Source organism: Protopterus annectens, chromosome 1.part0 (genome assembly GCF_019279795.1).
Source record: "Protopterus annectens isolate FY-2018-M chromosome 1.part0, PAN1.0, whole genome shotgun sequence".
Taxonomy (NCBI): Eukaryota; Metazoa; Chordata; order Ceratodontiformes; family Protopteridae; genus Protopterus; species Protopterus annectens.
In genome coordinates this window covers 1,222,317,347-1,222,337,397 of record NC_056725.1, presented here as the reverse complement: position 1 = coordinate 1,222,337,397, position 20,051 = coordinate 1,222,317,347, and the positions used below count along the sequence as shown (strand labels likewise).

The window sequence follows — 20,051 nt, the reverse complement described above, 5'->3', positions numbered from 1 at the left end:
CTGGTCATTACAGCAGTGTCATAGCACTGTAGATAAGCTTTTCTGTCAACAAAATGAGCAGTTGATCAAGTTGAGGTGACCCATAACACACACACACACACACACACACACACACACACACACACACACACGCACGCACGCACGCACGCACGCACACACACACACACACACACACACACACACACACACACACACACACACACAATAATTTCCACATACTTGTTAATGTAGTTTTTCATTTCAGTTTCCAAACAGTGGACTATAAAGTATACTGTACCCAAGTGCAAATCTATATTAATAGTGAAAGAATGACATTTCTACTTAGCCTGTCATACCACCTTTTATATTTATGAAGGAATACTAAAAATACAACTCTGGAAGTTATAAGTGACCAGTGGAACAGCTAATTGCTGACCAGATAAACAACAGCAAAAATGAGTCGTATTGACATGTAGTGAGAAATATATGTAATATTGCAGCCCTACTTGTACATTTAATATGGACCTTTTTGTACTAATATGTTTAATTATTGATTTAAAATGTATTGCTTAAGCATGGTGGATTTGTTCAACTGTCAAAAGTTTTTAAGTTATCACCAGTGTTTACTTGCTCATTATGTCACTTTCCCTCCCTAACCTTCCTAAAGGGATTTTCATTTAGTTAACATCCTGAAGGCAAACCACTGTATGTCGAAAACTGAAACCTTGACAACCTACTACTCATGCACAGAGGAAGAACCTCGGGGCATACAACTTTAAAACATTGTTTTTTTGCAGGGAGGCCTACTCCCTCACACCCCTCACTAATTATATATACTAACTCTGAGATCGCACAATCCCTGGGAAAAGGGAATATTCCCCTACCCGGTGACTGTCGATCTAACACACCTGTCAACTATGTTGGCAAACCAAGCCACTTTTATGGTATCAAGATGGGCCAGCTAGCAGTGTTCATTCACTCTTATCTTCCCTAGACAGCTTCTGCAGGAGCCTGAGCTACTAGTTAAACTTTGTTTGATTGCAGCATGTCAGGACTTTATCCTCCTGAACCATGGAGTTGTCCCAACTACTTTTTTGTTTAATTTGATATTAAAATCAAAACAGTTGAGTATCCTTTTTTCAATAAATTGTCTTAAAAAGCACCCTAAGCCTTCCAGTGCTATTGAATAGAGCTAATTACTTATGCAGTTAACAGCTAATTCAGTCTAATATAGTTCTGCTGCATCTCAGTATGAATCATTCAGTGATTCCCAGCAATAGCCTGGCTTCTTTCAATTAAGCAGCAGGTAATGAGACTATCATGATGCAATGTTCATACTCATCTTATACAGCATTAGTGAATTTCAGGTAAGCTCTGTGGCTCTGGACTGTCACTCCCTTATTTATCAAAAGTTTTAGCCTTTAACATTTCTACACTGATTTTAATTCAAGTGGTAGATGTATTATGTGTAGGCAATATAAATACAATAAATCTAAGTACACTTAATGTGAGACTGCAACACGAGTGACTAAATTTAAAAAAGTAAATCTCCATACCTCAACCTCAGCCATACTTTGAAGTAATATTTTTAAATGTTCTTTCATGTTCTGGTTACTTTTCATTCTGCCATCAATTTTGACTGCTAAATTCATTCTGTTTTAAGTGCTTTAGCACAGTATTCTACACAAAAACACTGCTACACATTTTTTTATATAAAAAATGTACCTTTTTTCTCTGCTGTCCATAATAACACCTACGAAGATGCCCAATATGACAGGAATGTGTACTGCAGAATGGAATGTGGGAATATTCTTATAGCATTTAGATAGGTAACAATGCTTTAATTGTCAATAGCACTTCAACTAGAGAATCATCTGAAAGAAGACCCAGAACTGTGGAGTGAGAGAGCTCATTTGGAGCGAACCTGTGAAGAGTAACCTGTGGAAATACCTACTTACAGAGATGGAAACAGGGCCAGAGAGAGAGAGGCCTGCAACTTTGAACTTTTGTTTTCAAATAGTCTGTATTTTGGGGGGGCTGTTTTGATTGAACAGTTTTATGAGGATTAACCAAGGTATTCTTCACTTTATTTAAATCTGCAAAGCCAAGTGGGCTACTGTTTTGATTTTATGGAGTATTGAGTAAATATTTGGTTTACGTTGTCCTGTCTGTAGTGTCTTTTTGGACTTACCCTGGACACATGTGCATGAACAGTTGTATACAGATTTGCCAGTTTTTAATTCCTTTCAGTACTTCTGTTGTGGCAAACCATATTTGGCTATTAATTCCTTATAGGACTGTGTTCCTGGCATGTCAGCAGGTATGCATAACCATGGAAAAATGTGGAATTGTAGGTGTGGACTTAACAAAAGCTAGTGCAGATAAACCAATAGGTAATTCTGATGGTTAACATGGCTGCCGACCCCAAAACTGTACTGCTTCTGAAGAAGCTAACCAGGGAAGAATCTGGAATCTTCTTTAGAGACATTTGAGTGCTATGCTACCACAGAAATCTACAGCCAAGCAAAATGGACAAGAACCCATCATCCCAACTGACATAAGAGGCTTTGAAACATACATGGACATAATACTGAATGACTGAATGGACAGGGCTGGGATAACTTAGGTAAAAGCAAAAGTTTCATAACTGGACTTGAATTTAGATAAAAAGGTAAGTGCACAGGTACATGATGTAAGGTGTATGTTAGGACTGAGAACTTGCCAGCTACTACAAAGTAAAATGTCAGAAATTTTAGCAGTAAAAGAGATTTGCCTATGAAAATATAAAATTGGATACTTCAAAGTGATCAGAAGGACTTTGAAAGCTAGTAACTTTGCTAGAATATGTATTGGTTAATAACACAATATTTAAAATGAATTGCCTACTTCTAAGGCTAGAACTGCAGTAAGAAATGTAACAGTTTTTGTTAAAAAACAAAAAACATCAGTAATATGTAAATTTGTTTCAAATTTCAGTGAAGGGGTCACAGTGCCTAACTTTGTGTTGCTAACACTTAAGACAGTGCTTCTTACAGATATGTGAAAATTAGAAAGTTTGCTCTAGATGATGTAGCTTGTGATGAGTATGACAGAAGTACACATTCATTCATGTGTCAATGTGTTAAAATTAAGGTAGTAAAATATATTGTATTTTGGAAGTAAGAGAAGTTCATACTGTGCTAAATTCTGGAAGCATGACCTCCCTTGTCTTCCCTTGTGTGCAAGCATAAGCTTGATAATACTCAAAAAGTGGAGGTAATATGCATTCATGGTAATAGCAAAATGCATTCCCCTTACATGTGTACAAATTCTGACAGTTTGGGGAAAACTGTTACACCTTGTGGTTGTAACCCCTTCTTAACTGATATAATATTAGGGTAAGAATTTCCCCATTTAAAGCACTGTGGAAATATGGGAGAAGGGAGCATCCATATATACATTGTGGAAAGCTGATCTACCCATTCAGTATAAAAATGGTGGGAGGTGACTAGGCAGTGATAATCACACAGAGATTCAGAAACAATGCCAAGAGAAGGGAGTTGATATAAAATACAAAAGAGAATCAATTTAATTTTGGTTAGACAGCAAAAAGGATTGTGTCTCTTATCAGATGCATTCTCCAATGACAGAGCAGCAGAAACCCAAAAATGTAAAACATGTCAGTTTAAGAACTGAATGTGAACTATAAAGAAACTCTGAAGTAAAATCAGTCTAACACAGAGGTCAGCACAGAGGCTTACAAGAAGCATTAGCACAAAAGTTAAGATAAACATAGAAAATGAAAGGTACTTGAATGAAGACCATCTAAACAATGAAAATGCAGAAAACAATAGAAGCAAGAGAATTCAGGAGTTCTGAAAATATTTCTGCAGAAAATGCAGTTGAAGGTAGGCTGTAATCAGAAGAGATCTGTGAGGGGGCAATATAGGAAATAAAATAAACTGAAAAGATGGGATTGACTTCCACTAAACTAGAGGAAGAGAGAGAGAAAGAGTCAGAAAACAACATATAAGAAAAGAGAGCACTCACGAAGCTTGTGCTAATAGGAAAAGTGAAGTTAATACTGAAGGTGTAGTTTTTAGGACTACCATCTGAAGGGGAGTTGTAGCAGAGGCTGCAGTGCCACTCTTTTGGGGGGAAAGAAGCTACACTTTCCTTCTTGTAGAAAATTACTGAAGAAAGCAATCTTTAGGTAATGTACTTACAGATGAGTCACATAAACTTTAAAAAGGCACAATAGGAGGATAATATTTAAGTTGGACAAGAGACAGAGAATATAATCAAGGATTTATGGAAAGCAAGGGAACTGCTACTACTTACTCCTATTTTGAGTTAAAAAATGACTTCTTTTGTAAAATAATGGAAGTGCTGCATTTGTTACTAGTGCAAAAACCTTACAGAACAAATAATTAAGTTAACCCGTAGTCATATGTTAGGAGGCCACCTACAAGTTCACAAAACTGAGGCAAGAGCAGTAGTCAGATTTTTAATGGCCAGGTATAACGAAAGAGACACAAATCTTTCTTACTTTTACTTTTAGGATGAGATGCCAATATAAGTTCATCTTGGTAACGCTGAACTCTATGTTGTTTTCATGAAGAAGTCACTGCTGTGCTGTTTCCAAGTGTACACCAACACAGATTCCTTTCTTTTGCAAGATTTCACTGCTCTCTGTTTTTGTACAGCTACAAAGCTGATATATATATATATATATATATATATATATATATATATATATATGGATTCACTTCAGAAGCTCAAAATACTGAAATATTGAATTTCAATATCTGGAGCCCAGAAAGTCGAATCCTGAGAATAACGAAAGTTCAGAAGCGTGAAATTCAAAACCTTGAATACCAGAGGTTTTGAATTTTGCACTTCTGAACTTTCGCTGTGGTTATGTATTCAGGTAAGTGTGCGTGTGTGTGTGTGTGTGTGTGTGTGTGTGTGTGTGTGTGTGTGTGTGTGTGTCTGTGTGTGATAAGGGTTTTGGGTAGGGGCTGTGGTGTGTGTCAGTGTGTTTTGTTGCTGTGATGTATGTGTGGAAGGAGAATGTAGCTTGTGTGGTGGTGTTTTGGGTGTGTTTGTGTGTAGTGCGACCTTGGAGTGAGAATATTTAAGTAGGGGTGGTGTGGGAGGTGCAGGGGGGCTTGCCCCTGCTTCCATGTAGTAGAGAGGTTATGTGTGTGTGTGTGTGTGTGGGGAGAATGGTGTGTGTGTGTGTGTGTGTGTGTGTGTGTGTGTGTGTGCAGTAGTACTCTCCGGTGTGCGAGATTTTGAATTTTGCGGTTTTGAGTTTTCGTGGTTTTGTGGATTTGACTTTCTGGGCTCAAGATACTGAAATTCAATATTTCAGTATTTTGAGCTTCTGAAGTGAATATATATATATATATATATATATATATATATATATATATATATATATATATACATAGATAGATATAGATAGATATATGAGTCTACCTGAAAACGCCAAAAGTCCACAATGCCGACAACGAGAACACCGACACCAGAAGATCGGCAACGGAGATGATTGAAAGCTGAGAATCCTGACACTGAGAACACCGACATGTTAAGGTAAGTGTGCGATAGGGACGGACGTTAGGGTAAGGGTGTGGGTAAGATAAATGTGTGATAGTGATGGACATTAGGGTAGGGTGTGGGTAAGGTAAGGTAAGTGTGCGATAGTGACGGACTTTAGGTTTCGGGGCGGGTTAAGTGAGTTAGGGTTAGGGTGCGGGTAAGGTAAGTGTGGGATAGTGACGGACTTGACGGTTAGGGACAGACTAAGTGAGTTAGGGTTAGGGTGCGGGTAAGGTAAGTGTGCGATAGTGATGGACCTTAGGGTTAGGGTTTGGGTTAAGGTTAGTGCATAGATAGTTGTATATGTAAGGTTTAGTGTAGGTTTGTAAGGTTTTTAGTGTGCTTGTGTTGTGTGTGTTTTTCGGGAAAGGTATTTGTTTTGTTGATTGTTGGGATTGTGGTTTGTCGGGCATGTGAAGTTTAGTGTTTTTGAACTTTTGAACTTTTGTTTTATTTTCATTTTTTTCATGTCGGTTATTTCATTGTCGGTGTTTTGGTGTGTCAGTGTTATCACGTAGACCCATATATATATAATATATATATATATATATATATATATATATATATATATATATATATATATATATATACTTGGTGGTGTGGGATGCAGGGGACCTCATTCCCCTGCAGAAATGTTATATTTTTGGGTCTTATTTGGGACATGACTATGACCCATTGCTTTCTTTTGGGTGTAGTCTCATCCATGTGTATGTAACTCAATGAGTCATACTGGAACCAAACACATGTAATATTAGGGATTTGGAGTGTAGTAAGTAAATTATCATGAATGCCAAACCCATACATTATGAAGGAGTTTCCTAATGCATTATTACAATATGTATAATGTTCATTTGTTTCTGTTTTTTGTGGTAAGAGTAGAATTTCCCATTGACTTCAGTCAGTCACATTGATTTTCTAAGTCTCAGGGATAGTTTTGTATTCTAATCCTGAAGTTAATTTTACTCTTTTTTTTTGTAGTGTTAATTCATTTTTAATATGCTTCAGTAACATAGTAAGTGTTATGTTAGTTTTTTTTTTTAGTTTTATAGTTTACTTCCATTTTTAATTTTGACAAGATTGGGCCCATTTTGTTGGTAATACTGTTTGCAGGTGATTAACTGCGATAAGTGTTTTATTTAATTTTTATAATTTATTTTAATAGTAGAATGAATTCATGGGTGGGGATGATTCTGATAATCATTTATTTTTTGGGGGGGTTGTGCATTTTGTATAAACAATGTATGAATATACTTGTTAAGATGTGTTTTCCTTTTATTAAAGTAATTGCAGCTTTGGATTTTTGTATTGTTTTAAGTGGGCTGGGGTATTTTGAAGCTGCATATATCTCTGTGTTATGTGTGTGTGTGTGCTTTGTGAAGTTTTATTTTAGTTTTAAATTAATCACAAAACAAAGTGGGTTTAGGGGAATTTTAAAGTTTTGATGACATGCCAAAGATAAAGATAAACTCTTGGTGATGTGCCAGAAATGAAAAAAAGCTTGTGATGATGTGCCCAAGGTTTAGGTAAATAAAAATATCTAGACACTGTACAACATATCAATTTTATCACAATTTTATCTGACATCTGCCTTACCATTTCAAGAAACTAGGTAAAAGATATGATAAAATATATATCTAGTGGACTGTGTAAGATTTCTGTTTCTATTTTATCTTGTTGTGTCACCAAATGTATATTCCATCTGTGGTACATTACCACTAGTCATTTACTTATATCCTTATTGCATCATGACTCCTTTTACATTTCCCTGAAGCAACTGTATTTTTGCTAGTATATAAAAACTGAAGTAAACTATCCCATTATATGTACACAAAACACAAACAAGAAACACTCTAGGCCACTGAAGATAATCACTTTAAACCCAAATATAAACTTGATATAAAAGAAATTAAAAAAATAAATTAATAAATAAAAATAAAACAAAAGTAATAAAATGCAGACTGCATCTCTAGTTCAGTTCAATGTAAAAATAATAAAATAATGACAATACATACTGCATGTAGGAAATATATAGAAACAGTGTTCTCCAAACAATACACTGACACTTAAATGAACACTGCTGAAATGTACTTTGTTATTAAAATGAGAGAAAAGCTTTTAAAAATATACTGACTACAATAAAACTACATAAGACTAAATGGACTTAGAAATATTTAAAAATTAATGATTAGTAACACAGACATATTACACACACACGAGCATGCATGGGCATAAACACACACACACACACACACACACATACACGCACACACACTTTTATTATGACAGTTATATAAACTTAATGAAGAAACGTAGCTCTCTAGTAATACATATATATATATATAAAACTTAAGTGGGAAATCTGCTCGTTGTTGTAGCTTTGAATGATGAGTCTTAGAACATCAAAACAAGAAGGTCACAAGTTACATGTAGTCAGCACTTTTTTGCTAGACTATGGCTGCCTAGGTTACACATTGGCTGAACTGTGATGTTAGAATAGGTAAGCTTAGAGCTCTGGTATTGAGACTTGCCCCCATGTGTGGTGGATGCAGGGGAGCTTGCCCTCTGCAAAATAATTATGTTTGTTTTGCACCCACAAGTAGTGTCACTGTTTTGAGACTTAACTCCCAAGGCTTTAGATGCTTTAGTTTAGATTTGTCATATGTAGACCAAATGGCATAAGATTAATTAAAGTAAGCCCTGTTTAAGGCAGTCTCACATTTAAAATGTGCTAAAATGTGCAGAAAACTACCAAACTGAAAAAGCAATTTTATTATAAAATGAACATGCACCAACCTTCATTTCAGACTAAAGCACAGTAAATTGCCTTATATTGGCAAAATAATTTTATTCTACCAGTCAATAACTCACTTGGACTGCATATTTAAAGTGTCTAGTTGTGAAACCTCTTCAGTGGATGCCTGATAACATCCTGGCCCATTCTCTAAAACATTTAAATTGTATGTCAGTAGAGACAGGTGAAGAATGACTAAAAATAAAGTATCTATGGTTTTAATTCTGAGTATTTCATTTTTTTGTTGAGAGTAAACTCTCCTAGGAAAGGTGGAAGTGAGACCAAGAAATATTACTGATAGCATTTTAAAGTGGAAAGGTGTCTGTTAGGGTGGGGGGGTATAAGAAAGAAAGAGAAAAAATGTAGACTGAATAAATTCAGGTCATCTTGTTTCCAGGCCACTCAGTCATCTATTTAACTTAGATTAGGTTATTGTTCCATGAATATGATATCTAATACTTCCAGCATTTTATTTCAGTTTCACTTGACAACTCTTCCATATGCTGAAGTAAAAGTAGGAAGATATACATATTGTTTAACTAAAAATTAAATTTGCAATATATGCATTTGCATTTGTCACTGTCTGTGATTTCAGCCTCATTAGCTTAGAGCTAACCACAATTCATTTGTCAATGGCATGAAATGATGAAGGAATGTGTGACGTTTTTCTAAAATTAAAAAAATGAAAAAAAAATGAAATAAATAAAATAAATAAATAAATAAATAAATAAATAAATAATAAAAATAAAAAAAAAACAGAAGAACTAATAGTCTTAAAATTTTGTTGATGAGCTCAGTCACAATAATTTCCAAAAATCATGAAACCCAGGTAGTGTTCCAAAGTAACAAGCCTTTATTCATCAGAGACAAGCAACCCTCAGTAATAAAAAATTGGAAATACTTTACAATGTTAAACATATCAGCTTTTATACACCTAGAAGTAGGTGTGAAAAATATATGTATAGTTTAATTTTAAACCAACCTATTCCAGGCAAACAATATAAACAGGGCCGTAAAAGTGCATTTAAGAACAGCAAGTAACCACCCCCACACACCACTACTGATGAGATCAAATTAAATCCTAGTTAAGTAAAACACTATCTATCTATTTGCAACCCCCATTCCAAAATCAGGTATTAAGAAAAGCATAACATGCATATAAATAGACTAACCTTTAACTAAAATTGCTTTCAGCTACTTAACGCAATAAAGCCTTCATCAGGTCTGTGATAAATTTGTAACTACTTTCTGCTAGGAAGCGTAGCAATTGTAAATAGGGTGGGAAATACATACACAGCAGATGCGAACAAAGAACAGAATTTGTTCTGCTCAGTGATTACAGAATCTGTGAGTATTCCTAGGACAGGAAACCAAAGGCTGTCAATGAGCAATTATCATATTTATAGAAAGATAGGCAAGAGTAGGAAAATAATCTGATCAGAAACTAAATGTGAAACTCTGATTAACTGCATCTGTGGTTCTTATGGAAATAATATAAGCTGAAGAGTTGAACGAAGAGTCAGAAAAGAAAAAAGGGAAGAGCTGATTGTTCTGTACATTACAAACCGTGCTTGTGTCTAATTGAAAAGTCAGTATTTATGGCTAAATGATGACAAATTGCTGGCATCCATCTCTAATTGGCTAGATTGCTCTGGCATACATTACTAGTTGATTTTATAATTATTTGGCTTATTATCAAGAGTAAAAAAGCAACTGAGAGGGCCCCAATCAGAAAATCTGAGGTGGTGGCAATTTACTGTCTTGGATGGGACAGAAGTGCGAGGTGTGTATTATCAAATTTTACTGGAAATGTGTGAGTGTATGTGTAAGTAAATGTTTATTCAAAGTGCAGTTTTGTGGGTGAGTGAGCACTAAAAGGCATTAATTTCCAGAAGGAGGGGGTGAAGGGGATCTGCAAATCAAGGCTAAAGTCACTGTGCAGTGCGATGTACAGTATAAAACCTGAGATGTGAATTTGGAGGGCCCATTCACAGAGCCACATTGCATACATTCAACATGACCTTCTGGCCAAGCTATACTCAGTAAGTTGATTAGTAATTTATATCTTTGCACCTTTTTTATACTATAAATTGTTTATTACTAATTGTGTAACTTGAGATACCATACCTGTGGTAGCTATTGCATTTTAGATATACATAATTTATAAATGGACAGTAGATCACATTTGAGAGCTATAACCCCTGTCCTCAATACCCCCGCAGTGGGTGGAAGCATACCCCTCAACTTCTAAGTGAAAGAAATCTGGACAAAACCAAAATAATGGGAGACAAAGGCCCCAAATCAGGGACTTATTTCACATATTGCTCTTATAAACATAGATAGTTGCTAGAATAACAGGTTTTGCATTAACATACATTCTGCGAAGGGGAAGTCTGAAATTCAAATGTCTCATTAATTTGTGAGTTCAAACCCAATGAATTATCAGAAAACCACAAATCTGATGAAGTAGAGATCATAAATATGAGGCAAAAATCTGGATATTGTGTGAAAATTTGGACAGTTGAAAGGTAAATGTGGAAGTAAAGGGGTTCAAACATCCATTTCTCTGACACTGATATGAATGTCTCAATTTTTTGTTTAGAAAACTATTATGTTCATTGTGCACAAGCTGAGGCTTTGTGTTATCATCTAACATTTATACATAAATTATGATATTTTTTCATCCAGTTGGAAGGATTGCAGTTTGGCCTTTGGATAGTAATAGGAAAGGATACTTGAATTGTCTGAACATAAAACTTCTGTTTTGCACATAATATTTTTTGAAATTTTGGTCTAATTTCCTCACATGACTAAAACTTATGATGCAAAGTAGATGAATACATAACAGTACATCTTTCCTAATTCATTTGTCTTTTTAGAGTTCTGGCCAATACTTTCATTCACTTAGGAATGGTAATTTGTAGGATGTAGTGAAAGTAGTCTTGAAAGTAGTCTTTTTGGGCAGCCGCGGTGGTGCAGCAGTTAGCGTTGTCACCTCACAGCAAGAGGTTCTCTGGTTTGATCCTCGGCTGGGGTGCCTTCTGTGCGGAGTCTGCATGTCCTCCCTGTGGTAGCGTGGGTTTCTTCCGGGTGCTCCGGTTTCCTCCCACACCTCAAAGACATGCTGTAGGTGGCTGGGCACTCTAAATTGGCCCTAGGTGTGAGTGTGTGTGTGCCTTCTGTGAAAGGTTGGGCGCCGGGCTGACAACTCAACACCATAAAACTCCACTGCCAATCATGAGCAGACAGGTGATCCGCTGTGGCGACCCCTAACTGGGAAAAGTTGAAAGAAGAAAAAGATGTAAAAGTAGTCTTTTTTGGCAGAAGGACCACTTCAGCTTCCTGAAGGGCAGAAGGCTGTGCTTTCTTTCATGTGCAGTTGGTACCAGAATATAATGCATTTGCTTGTGTGTGCGTGTGCGCATGCATGTGCTTGTGCATGTGTGTGCATGCATGTGCGTGGATGCGTATGTGTGTGTGTGTGTGTGTGTGTGTGTGTGTGTGTGTGTGTGCGTATATTGCAATGGTGACATTTGGCAGTTGATTATACAAGATGGGGAGCTATAGGCATATACAGCCATGCATGTGGGTTGGTGGGTCGAGGGCACTTCCCTATATACACCCATTGTGGTTTACAGATATTACATTTGTGTAAAAAACAATTTTACAAACAAATTTTTCCCAAGATGGCTGTATCAAAACACAATATACATTCAGCAAAGTATCCCAATTCACACAAATACCATTTGTACACCTTACACTGCATCCAGCAGAGCACACACACCTACATCCATAATAAATTAATACATGCTTCCAAGTTTGACATGCAAACAACAAGAGTCTGAATTCTACACACAGTCAAAGTCCAGCAGTTCATGGTAGAATTTAAAACTTGTGTCTCTGTTGGGGGGAGCCCCCTACACCATATACATAAATATCTTACTTATTTTAAAGAGCCCCGAAGTTGCTGCACCTTGGGAAAATGGTACTTCTTCCTGTTGAGACTTCATGTGAAAGTGTGTATTTTTACAGTATGTGGTAGATATGTACATTACAGTTAGTGCATATTATACTAACACAGACGTACAGACACACACACACACACACACACACACACACACACACACACACACACACACACACACACAAGCACACACACACACACGCATACATGCACGCACATATATCACACTCATACATATACAATGCATAGCCATGCATACACACACACACACACACACACACACACACACACACACACCAGACACACCACACAGCCATGCATACATGCACACACATATATCACACTCAAAAAACATATACAGTGCATAGCCATGCATACACACACACACGCACGTGCACACACACACACACACACACACACACACACACACACATACACATACAACCAGATATATGCCCACAGGACCCCCTGCACCTTTAACATGAGGCTGTACCCCAGTCTCCTAACTCATATATTCTAATATCTTTATTGTCAATGAGTGGTGACATTCAGAAAGGCAGCTGAAGTCCTGTCTGCATAATAGTGTTTCCATCTTCAAATTAATTATAGATAATCCAGTCAAACGGGATCTGCAGCTGAACATCATTTCTGGCAGCCCACCAGATTGGACTGTCAATGATATTTATGTTCCAATGCAAACAGAAGTAGGATCGAGAGAAATACATTTCAGTGTTAAAGTGTCATGATTATTATTAAAATAAAATGCATAAAAATGAACAAATCAGGCAAATATAGCAACACATTCCCCACCCCCACCACACATGCACAACATATGCACACATTCACTCACATGAGCAACTTGGAACAAAGTGACTGGCAGCCCCTAACAAAGGCGGACCAAGTTCCAGGTCACAGTGCTAAATAACTTTATCCTTAAAAGGTACAGATATGTGAGCTTGATGGTATAATTCATCTCTCATGGGATTAGGAGGAACAGCAGATACAGTATTTATAGTGAGACGTCCTACTAACTAATCCACGCGGTGTGTCTATTAGCAGTTCTTGTTATAGCAAACCATCCTGTTACTACACTGTGACAGCTACAAGAAGGGTATTCGTCACTCAGCATAGCCTGTAACAGGTAACTGAGATTCTTCCACACCAATAGATTCAATTTTTGTGCTACTATAGCTAATATACCTCTAAAGGCTTTTGCTGAAGCACCTTTACATTAGTAGCTCTATAATAAGCAGCTTTTGTTGAATATTATGCTCTGTTGTTAAATTCATTTATTGTACTAATGATCTATAAAGTATCTATCTATCTAGTTCTTGGGATTATATAATTTGCACTGTTGCCTCCTTTACAGGAGTTTTCAGTATTAGTGCTAAAGACTTTACATGTGTTAAAGTAATAACTTCACATTCTGTTAACATTTTGTTACAAAAAAAAAAAAATCTGCAGGAACTTTCCATGCAGACTGAGAAAACAAGTACTTTGCTGCAATACTCACAGTTATACTTAAACCTTCAACTGGATCTGACCCCCAGACTTTGACTTGATGATTCAACCATCTGGACAAAAAAAAAAAAAGGAAAATAAACAGCCTTTTGAAGAATATATGAAATGTATTCCTTACCTGGACGACACTAATATGCTCTATCTCACCAAAGTCTGTTTGATACATTTTCCAACTTGGAGGATGAAGGACTTCTGGAGCTTCTTGAGGTCTGTCCATGTAGGTGAGCTAGTGGGACCTCTGCCTGATTTTCACATTTTACTGCTCCAAGATGGTAAAAACGAGATGTACACTACGTCTTCTATTCAGCAAGATTCTACTTTTCTGAAAATTTAACACCAAGTACACTAAAGCATTGTAAGGCTGAATGACTTCTGTCAGGTAACACTGCTGTGACAGAGCTGGTGGGATTCCAACCTAATACCAGTATAACCTATTTGCGCTGATGGCTGGGCTATAATGCCCAGCTGTATCCCCATGATAGTTTTACAGTGGTATTACTGTGTAAATTCTTTTTTAATACCCTGTAGGTTCAGTGCTGAAAGCACAGAGCATGTGCATCTGTAGCTGTATGCTGCAATACAAGGCAAATGGAACCAGATGGACTACATTAATCATTGCAAATCTTAGCTTAGCAGAGAAGGAACACAATCCAAGAATTGCAAGGGTAATATCCATTGCTAATTTCTATGTAGGAACACTCTGGGCAAACATAAAAAAGTGATGCAATGCTCATTTTATTACTTTTAAATATGCTCTGATTTTGGAATGGCATGGATTCTGGCCACAGGTATTAAAAAGCCCAGACACGGAGAAAGTAAACCCTATGCAGAAGACAGTGAAGTCAACTATTTATCTATGGCTTGCTGTATTTGTTTTCATATGAAGCAGCTTAACCCAGTCTTGCAAACAAGGCAAAGCATTGTGCCATAGATACCATTAAAGCACATTATGTTTTCATTTGAGTTTTATTTTAATTACAGCAGATAAAGCCGCTGTTCAGACTGGGGTAGGTAGTTATGCAAATGACACCAACAAGCTTCGTCTGTGACACATTTTTATGATCATTTAGGATATTTTGAGCCCTTGTAATCTATCATATTTTGCAAAGATGTCTTCGAGCATAGTTTAGCTCTTCTGCAATGATAACGCTTCTTGCCATCCTAATTAAACCGAACACCCTCCAGAAATAAACAAGTAAGAAAACCATGTAAACAATGAGTGGCTGTCATAAGCTTCTTTTTCTTTGTAATTTGTTCGTGTATTTTCATTTTTATGGGTGAATCTAATCTTACTAGCCTTCCACTGGTAACGTTTTGCTCTTAATCCTGTGCATAGTTTATATCCATATCAGAAGCAAAATATCCCCTTACTTACCAAGGAATCTATCACTTCGCGGAGGAGCGGTAGTACTTGAAAATGTTTAGCCCACTTCTGGCTTCCTTTAAATGAAAGATGTGCCAAACACAAAATTATTTCTGAGTTATGTGTAAAGTGAGCATTTCAATATTATTCAGCAGATGTGATGTATTATAAGCAGGGCATGTTTCTGTCATTTAGCATGCAGGAAAATGAGGTCATGAAGTTAACCCAGCAGGGATCTTGTTAAATCACTGTTCCACGGCACAGCACAGTAAGCACATGAAATAAGTTCTAAGAATAATTACTGTGCATCACTATGTAACAGTAATAGTTGTTTAGTACAAGAACTGAGATGGAAGATCAAATTAGAGCACTCACATCCAAGAAGCGAATGAAGAAAATAAATGGGTCATCTATTTCTTTCTTTGTCTCCATAAATACTTGCTAAAAATACCTCACAATAAAATGTACAGCATTCAGGACAACACAGCTAAATATATACATTTTGCAAAACTCTGTGAAGAATTATTGAAATGCTTCTTAATGGTGGTAAGTAAAAATGTAAAGTATCTTTTAATACATATTTAGGTCTCAGTAGCAGTTAAGTGCACTGATAAACTTAATAATGCATTTCATTCTGTGCTGATGGGTGGAGAAACAGACTTCACATATCAGTACTCTGGAATGGAACTGCAGCTTCTAGTAGCAAATGGCTGTTCCTTGTGAAATGCTATTTTTCCTTTCTCTGGGTTACTTAATTCCATTCGTACACATTTACTTCTTCCTTGCTTCCTGGGCAGGGGTAGTGTTTGGGGTGGGGCAGAGACTATGTGTGCACTTTGGTCCATACCGTACCCTATCCTGGCACAACAGCGCATATGACTCTGCCATTTGCCTACTACTTGCATATCAGATAACAGTGATCCTAGCAGAATACACCAACAAGAAAGGCAAGAGCATTCCCTTCATACACAAGTAGTTTACAAAGGACAATGATTGTTATGTAATATTTGACAAAAACATCTCTCTGCAGTGAAACTCAAAGCTTTTTGCTTGACCTATTTCATATCTGGGTCGCACTACACATGGCATCTTCAGCACGGTCTGTGAAGTTTAGATTGTATTTTCAGGTTAGATGCACACAAGTGTGTATGGCTTTGTTGGAACAAAGCCTTGCAAACTGAAAAAGCCATGCAAATGTCTGTATTTCATTTTGGTACAGAGGAAATGGTCCTTTAACAAATCAGTGACTAGTATTGAGATAGAATTTTGCATCTTGAGGGGAAATACTAGCTTTTATCATTTGTCATTAAAATGATTTATAAATATTGTTTTTGTTGCGTATTTATATTAATGCTTCAGTTTCTGGCTGCATATTTGCTTTTTAGTGTCTATCTTGCTTCCCTGAACTTTCTTATATCTTTTTGTCTTATTCTAAAACAATTAAGAAGGTAGCTGTGATCCATTTTATCCTATGTTATGATGGCAACTTATAGGAAAAGACAATATGTAAATATGTGAATCTGCGTTTGTTTCCTTCTATTGCTTACCACAGCTCAGGCACTGTTATGTTTTGGTATATGACATTTTTAACAGGTGAAGGCTAATTAGTCATAAATAATCTGAATGGACTAAGGAGCTGAAATTTCAGCTTAATGTATGATCAGAAGACATTTGAACAAACATGTTTTGGTGGGGTGGGCAAAGATCTTCCATCCTTCATGCAGGGGATTGCGCCCCCTGTACCCCTGCTACTTTTATATTAAACTATGGGGTTATTGTACTTTTGGGGTCAGAAAAAACATCCCCTAAAAATGATCTTCTTCTTCTTAGGCTACATCTCACTGAATTTTCATCCAATTTACTGAAAATCAAAATTCATCCAGATGGTGCTCATTCAAATAATGTACATCCACTCTGAAAGCTGCAAACCATACTTTAAGCAGGCTGCTGAAAAATATGTAATCCTTTCAGGTGTAACAACTGGAAAATTTATATACCTTAATCCAAAATGCAAATGCTATTGTGTAACATTTCTTAAAAGAATTGACAGCATTTGCTCATATCAATACAGAAAGACTCTACTTTCAACATTTAGACCAAAACTGTTATTTCAGTCTGACCCAGTTTCTTGGCTCCAGTTGAAAATTGGGGACTATATTATATCATCGAACGCTTAAAAAAGCGAACGCTGATTGATCAACCTAATTTAAGCGAAAGCTTACAATCTCGAACTGTCAGATCAGTGATTTTTTTCCCAGGGAAAAAATTGCTGATCCAAAACACATACACACAACACAAGCACACCAAACAAACAGAAATCCACACACATACACCTAAAATCTGATACCTAACCCTACACTAAACTATGCACACACCACTAACTACCCACTTACCTTAACCCAAACCCTAACCCTAAGGTCCGTCATTATTGCACACTCACCTCACCCGCTCCCTAACCCTAACTCACTTAAATCCGCCCTAACCCTCATGGCCATACAATCGCACACACACCTAACCCTAACACTCACATCCACACAATCGCACACTTACCTGAATCCGACCGGTAACTTTCCACCATAACACTGAAAATACTGAAGCAACAGAAACGGACAACCAAATTATTTCCCTAGGAAAAAATTCGAGTTTCTGCTGCTTCGATATTTTGCAGTTTCACGAAAATAAGTTTGATCAATCAGTGTTCGGTTTTTTAAGCGTTCGAGGATATAATATAAACCCAAAAATTGCTAATATTGTGCTTGCAAACCAGTGCACATTAATTTCTTTTGTAACTCATTATATGTATGTAACACTGAAAATGAATGCAGTACTTAATGCATTCTTATTGAGCTATTTTCAACTCTTCATTTAAAAATGTGACCTTTAATCTGTACTCTTCCAAACATTATGAAGCCAAAAGTGGTTGATACAGTTCAGATATTCTGTTCTGAGTACACTGAATTTTGTTTATGTATAGATGTATATATGCATATTGTTTGTTTTTTGTTTGTTTGTTTGTTTGTTTGCTTACTGGGATATAGCACTGATCACAATAGATCAGTTTCAAGCTCAGTCCAGAAGGATGTTGAAATAACATTAAGAGAATAAACAGTGCTAACAAATAACAACAGTTGTGAGTAAAATGTCACATTGAGTATGGAAATACCCTTAACAGTTGCAAAGAAAAAAAAAAACAATTCAAAACATAGCAGAGAAGGGGCTAGAGGTAAAGGATTTGCTTTGGCATTGTTCAGATAAACTTTAAATCTGGAGTTTGAAGTTAATGTGGGAGGTTAGGTCTTTTAAGTTGGAAGGCAGTGCCAAAGGTTTTCAGCTGGAAGCAAGAAACTCTTGTTCTATGCAGTGATTCAGTGAAGTTTGGTTTGGGAGGTTTGTAGCATTGAGCCTGCTTGAAGTTCTCTTCTGAGGTTGTAGGAGAGAACTTTAGTTGTCAGTTTGGCAGATAGGGTTGTGAAAATATTTAAATGAAAAAGTCTAAGTAATTGTAATCCATGTGAAAGGTCAGCTCTTTGCTTAATGGAAAGTCAATTAACCTCCCTAATTATGTGCAGTGGTGTTCTTGCCTTGGGGAGGTGGTGATATATCAACATATTTTACTGGAGATGGTGTGCAGGACTGCAGTATTCTTAACTAATGCTGCAGCTATTAAAGGGAAACCATACTCTGGGATGGCCAGAAAGAATAGCCTTACTCATGGCAGATCATGAAGGAAGAGAGAGAGAGACAAATAGTGAGAGGTTTCTTTTCAAACCCAGAAAAGGATGATTACCACACAGTAATAAGGGTAACACAAGTTCAGGGTAAAATGTGTGCTGTACCCTGCATTCACATATTCATTCTTTTCTGTGTACACTGAAAGAGCAACTGAAAACTCTGTATATTTGACTTTCATAATTTAAGGCTTGGTACCTAAAATTCATTAAGTCCTTTGATATCCTCCTGCTCAACATGCCTTATGCAGCTGCATAAACATCTTCATATTTATGAAGTGAGATAATCTATTTGTTAAAAGAATTATTAGATAACAGGATTGACAGTGCACAATTTCAGACCTGTGGTAAGAATTTTCATGCATCAGGAAGCTGGAAGATCAAATTGTAGCAAAGCATAGATTCCTGTACTGAAGGGGTGTCTCAGAGATATCAGTACTGCACAAGAATTATATAGAGCAGTGCAGAAAATGTAGAGATGTATGCATCTTCACCTGTTTCCATGAGAGAATCTGAGCAAGCTGAAGCAGAGCAGTGCAGAGCAGCACTGCATCCTACTCAGAGTCCTGCTCAGAGTAAGCAGTACTGTGCAGCTAGTTTACATGTGTCTGTATGTGTGGTGTCTGCATAAGCATAGCTGTATATGTGTGCATGCATAGGGGGAGAACAGCAGCCAGTCCATTAATATGTGTGTGCTTGTATGTGCGCAATGCTGTATGCATGTGTGTGAATGTGTGTGTGTGTGTGTGTGTGTGTGTGTGTGTGTGTGTGTGTGTGTGTGTGTGTGTGTGTGTGTGTGTGCGTGTGATGTCTGCATAAGCATAGCTGTATATGTGTGTATGCATAAGAGGTAGAACGGCAGCCGGTCCATTAATATGTGTGGGCTTCTGTGTATTTGTGTGTGTGTGTGTGTGTGTGTGTGTGTGTGTGTGGTGTCTGCATAAGTATAGCTGTATATGTGTGCATGAATAGGGGTAGAACTGTAGCCAGTCCATTAATATGTGTGTGCTTGTGTGTGTGTGTGTGTGTGTGTGTGTGTGTGTGTGTGTGTGTGTGTGTGTGTGTGTGTGTGTGTGTGTGTGTGTGTGTGTGGTGTCTGCATAAGCATAACTGTATTTGTGT

The 20,051-nt window shown here is 36.9% G+C and overlaps 1 protein-coding gene across 1 annotated transcript in view; it reads left to right on the top strand.

The window, feature by feature from the left end:
* The first annotated feature begins 13,321 nt into the window (after positions 1-13,321).
* The window catches only part of FHL5 (four and a half LIM domains 5), a 73,949-nt gene continuing 67,219 nt past the window's right edge, over positions 13,322-20,051 (top strand). Inside the window, exon 1 of the mRNA XM_044065752.1 lies at positions 13,322-13,458. The gene's annotated coding sequence lies outside the window, so the exon portion shown is untranslated. The remainder of the gene's footprint in view (positions 13,459-20,051) is intronic.